The sequence below is a fragment of the Musa acuminata genome, unplaced genomic scaffold (assembly GCF_036884655.1).
Source record: "Musa acuminata AAA Group cultivar baxijiao unplaced genomic scaffold, Cavendish_Baxijiao_AAA HiC_scaffold_900, whole genome shotgun sequence".
Classification (NCBI taxonomy): domain Eukaryota; kingdom Viridiplantae; phylum Streptophyta; class Magnoliopsida; order Zingiberales; family Musaceae; genus Musa; species Musa acuminata.
Window position 1 is genome coordinate 55,001 of NW_027021122.1, and position 5,000 is coordinate 60,000.

Consider the following 5,000-nt stretch of genomic DNA (forward strand, 5'->3'; position numbering starts at 1 on the left):
TTTTGGCCCGTTTTTGGGCTGTTTTGGCCTGTTTATGGTCCGTTCTTGCGTGGTGCGGTGACCGTCGTGAGCGGAGCAAAACGTCAGCCATCTCAGCACCCTGGAACCCCCCGGGTGGCACAGGGCTGGATGGGGCTTTCGTATATAGCAGGGACGGTGCTGCCTCTCGCTTCGCTCGCTGTCCGCCGCTCGCCGCTCGCTCGCGCAGCCAAAAATGGCCAGTTTTGGCCCGTTTTTGGGCCGTTTTGGCCAGTTTTTGGCCTGTTCTTGCATTGCGCGGTGACCGTCGAGAGCGGAGCAAAACGTCAGCCATCTCAGCACCCTGGAACCCCCCGGGTGGCACAGGGCTGGATGGGGCTTTCGTATAGCAGGGACGGTGCTGCCTCTCGCTTCGCTCGCTGTCCGCCGCTCGCCGCTCGCTCGTGCAGCCAAAAATGGCCAGTTTTGGCCCGTTTTTGGGCCGTTTTGGCCAGTTTTTGGCCTGTTCTTGCATTGCGCGGTGACCGTCGAGAGCGGAGCAAAACGTCAGCCATCTCAGCACCCTGGAACCCCCCGGGTGGCACAGGGCTGGATGGGGCTTTCGTATAGCAGGGACGGTGCTGCCTCTCGCTTCGCTCGCTGTCCGCCGCTCGCCGCTCGCTCGTGCAGCCAAAAATGGCCAGTTTTGGCCCGTTTTTGGGCCGTTTTGGCCAGTTTTTGGCCTGTTCTTGCATTGCGCGGTGACCGTCGAGAGCGGAGCAAAACGTCAGCCATCTCAGCACCCTGGAACCCCCCGGGTGGCACAGGGCTGGATGGGGCTTTCGTATAGCAGGGACGGTGCTGCCTCTCGCTTCGCTCGCTGTCCGCCGCTCGCCGCTCGCTCGTGCAGCCAAAAATGGCCAGTTTTGGCCCGTTTTTGGGCCGTTTTGGCCAGTTTTTGGCCTGTTCTTGCATTGCGCGGTGACCGTCGAGAGCGGAGCAAAACGTCAGCCATCTCAGCACCCTGGAACCCCCCGGGTGGCACAGGGCTGGATGGGGCTTTCGTATAGCAGGGACGGTGCTGCCTCTCGCTTCGCTCGCTGTCCGCCGCTCGCCGCTCGCTCGTGCAGCCAAAAATGGCCAGTTTTGGCCCGTTTTTGGGCCGTTTTGGCCAGTTTTTGGCCTGTTCTTGCATTGCGCGGTGACCGTCGAGAGCGGAGCAAAACGTCAGCCATCTCAGCACCCTGGAACCCCCCGGGTGGCACAGGGCTGGATGGGGCTTTCGTATAGCAGGGACGGTGCTGCCTCTCGCTTCGCTCGCTGTCCGCCGCTCGCCGCTCGCTCGTGCAGCCAAAAATGGCCAGTTTTGGCCCGTTTTTGGGCCGTTTTGGCCAGTTTTTGGCCTGTTCTTGCATTGCGCGGTGACCGTCGAGAGCGGAGCAAAACGTCAGCCATCTCAGCACCCTGGAACCCCCCGGGTGGCACAGGGCTGGATGGGGCTTTCGTATAGCAGGGACGGTGCTGCCTCTCGCTTCGCTCGCTGTCCGCCGCTCGCCGCTCGCTCGTGCAGCCAAAAATGGCCAGTTTTGGCCCGTTTTTGGGCCGTTTTGGCCAGTTTTTGGCCTGTTCTTGCATTGCGCGGTGACCGTCGAGAGCGGAGCAAAACGTCAGCCATCTCAGCACCCTGGAACCCCCCGGGTGGCACAGGGCTGGATGGGGCTTTCGTATAGCAGGGACGGTGCTGCCTCTCGCTTCGCTCGCTGTCCGCCGCTCGCCGCTCGCTCGTGCAGCCAAAAATGGCCAGTTTTGGCCCGTTTTTGGGCCGTTTTGGCCAGTTTTTGGCCTGTTCTTGCATTGCGCGGTGACCGTCGAGAGCGGAGCAAAACGTCAGCCATCTCAGCACCCTGGAACCCCCCGGGTGGCACAGGGCTGGATGGGGCTTTCGTATAGCAGGGACGGTGCTGCCTCTCGCTTCGCTCGCTGTCCGCCGCTCGCCGCTCGCTCGTGCAGCCAAAAATGGCCAGTTTTGGCCCGTTTTTGGGCCGTTTTGGCCAGTTTTTGGCCTGTTCTTGCATTGCGCGGTGACCGTCGAGAGCGGAGCAAAACGTCAGCCATCTCAGCACCCTGGAACCCCCCGGGTGGCACAGGGCTGGATGGGGCTTTCGTATAGCAGGGACGGTGCTGCCTCTCGCTTCGCTCGCTGTCCGCCGCTCGCCGCTCGCTCGCGCAGCCAAAAATGGCCAGTTTTGGCCCGTTTTTGGGCCGTTTTGGCCAGTTTTTGGCCTGTTCTTGCATTGCGCGGTGACCGTCGAGAGCGGAGCAAAACGTCAGCCATCTCAGCACCCTGGAACCCCCCGGGTGGCACAGGGCTGGATGGGGCTTTCGTATAGCAGGGACGGTGCTGCCTCTCGCTTCGCTCGCTGTCCGCCGCTCGCCGCTCGCTCGTGCAGCCAAAAATGGCCAGTTTTGGCCCGTTTTTGGGCCGTTTTGGCCAGTTTTTGGCCTGTTCTTGCATTGCGCGGTGACCGTCGAGAGCGGAGCAAAACGTCAGCCATCTCAGCACCCTGGAACCCCCCGGGTGGCACAGGGCTGGATGGGGCTTTCGTATAGCAGGGACGGTGCTGCCTCTCGCTTCGCTCGCTGTCCGCCGCTCGCCGCTCGCTCGTGCAGCCAAAAATGGCCAGTTTTGGCCCGTTTTTGGGCCGTTTTGGCCAGTTTTTGGCCTGTTCTTGCATTGCGCGGTGACCGTCGAGAGCGGAGCAAAACGTCAGCCATCTCAGCACCCTGGAACCCCCCGGGTGGCACAGGGCTGGATGGGGCTTTCGTATAGCAGGGACGGTGCTGCCTCTCGCTTCGCTCGCTGTCCGCCGCTCGCCGCTCGCTCGTGCAGCCAAAAATGGCCAGTTTTGGCCCGTTTTTGGGCCGTTTTGGCCAGTTTTTGGCCTGTTCTTGCATTGCGCGGTGACCGTCGAGAGCGGAGCAAAACGTCAGCCATCTCAGCACCCTGGAACCCCCCGGGTGGCACAGGGCTGGATGGGGCTTTCGTATAGCAGGGACGGTGCTGCCTCTCGCTTCGCTCGCTGTCCGCCGCTCGCCGCTCGCTCGCGCAGCCAAAAATGGCCAGTTTTGGCCCGTTTTTGGGCCGTTTTGGCCAGTTTTTGGCCTGTTCTTGCATTGCGCGGTGACCGTCGAGAGCGGAGCAAAACGTCAGCCATCTCAGCACCCTGGAACCCCCCGGGTGGCACAGGGCTGGATGGGGCTTTCGTATAGCAGGGACGGTGCTGCCTCTCGCTTCGCTCGCTGTCCGCCGCTCGCCGCTCGCTCGTGCAGCCAAAAATGGCCAGTTTTGGCCCGTTTTTGGGCCGTTTTGGCCAGTTTTTGGCCTGTTCTTGCATTGCGCGGTGACCGTCGAGAGCGGAGCAAAACGTCAGCCATCTCAGCACCCTGGAACCCCCCGGGTGGCACAGGGCTGGATGGGGCTTTCGTATAGCAGGGACGGTGCTGCCTCTCGCTTCGCTCGCTGTCCGCCGCTCGCCGCTCGCTCGTGCAGCCAAAAATGGCCAGTTTTGGCCCGTTTTTGGGCCGTTTTGGCCAGTTTTTGGCCTGTTCTTGCATTGCGCGGTGACCGTCGAGAGCGGAGCAAAACGTCAGCCATCTCAGCACCCTGGAACCCCCCGGGTGGCACAGGGCTGGATGGGGCTTTCGTATAGCAGGGACGGTGCTGCCTCTCGCTTCGCTCGCTGTCCGCCGCTCGCCGCTCGCTCGTGCAGCCAAAAATGGCCAGTTTTGGCCCGTTTTTGGGCCGTTTTGGCCAGTTTTTGGCCTGTTCTTGCATTGCGCGGTGACCGTCGAGAGCGGAGCAAAACGTCAGCCATCTCAGCACCCTGGAACCCCCCGGGTGGCACAGGGCTGGATGGGGCTTTCGTATAGCAGGGACGGTGCTGCCTCTCGCTTCGCTCGCTGTCCGCCGCTCGCCGCTCGCTCGCGCAGCCAAAAATGGCCAGTTTTGGCCCGTTTTTGGGCCGTTTTGGCCAGTTTTTGGCCTGTTCTTGCATTGCGCGGTGACCGTCGAGAGCGGAGCAAAACGTCAGCCATCTCAGCACCCTGGAACCCCCCGGGTGGCACAGGGCTGGATGGGGCTTTCGTATAGCAGGGACGGTGCTGCCTCTCGCTTCGCTCGCTGTCCGCCGCTCGCCGCTCGCGCAGCCAAAAATGGCCAGTTTTGGCCCGTTTTTGGGCCGTTTTGGCCAGTTTTTGGCCTGTTCTTGCATTGCGCGGTGACCGTCGAGAGCGGAGCAAAACGTCAGCCATCTCAGCACCCTGGAACCCCCCGGGTGGCACAGGGCTGGATGGGGCTTTCGTATAGCAGGGACGGTGCTGCCTCTCGCTTCGCTCGCTGTTCGCCGCTCGCCGCTCGCTCGCGCAGCCAAAAATGGCCAGTTTTGGCCCGTTTTTGGGCTGTTTTGGCCAGTTTTTGGCCTGTTCTTGCGTGGTGCGGTGACCGTCGTGAGCGGAGCAAAACGTCAGCCATCTCAGCACCCTGGAACCCCCCGGGTGGCACAGGGCTGGATGGGGCTTTCGTATAGCAGGGACGGTGCTGCCTCTCGCTTCGCTCGCTGTTCGCCGCTCGCCGCTCGCTCGCGCAGCCAAAAATGGCCAGTTTTGGCCCGTTTTTGGGCTGTTTTGGCCTGTTTTTGGGCTGTTCTTGTGTGGCGCGGTGACCGTCGTGAGCGGAGCAAAATGTCAGCCATCTCAGCACCCTGGAACCCCCCGGGTGGCACAGGGCTGGATGGGGCTTTCGTATAGCAGGGACGGTGCTGCCTCGCGCTTCGCTCGCTGTTCGCCGCTCTCCGCTCGCTCGCGCAGCAAAAAATGGCCAGTTTTGGCCCGTTTTTGGGCTGTTTTGGCCAGTTTTTGGCCTGTTCTTGCGTGCCGCGGCGACCGTCGTGAGCGGAGCAAAACGTCAGCCATCTCAGCACCCTGGAACCCCCCGGGTGGCACAGGGCTGGATGGGGCTTTCGTATAGCAGGGACGGTGCTGCC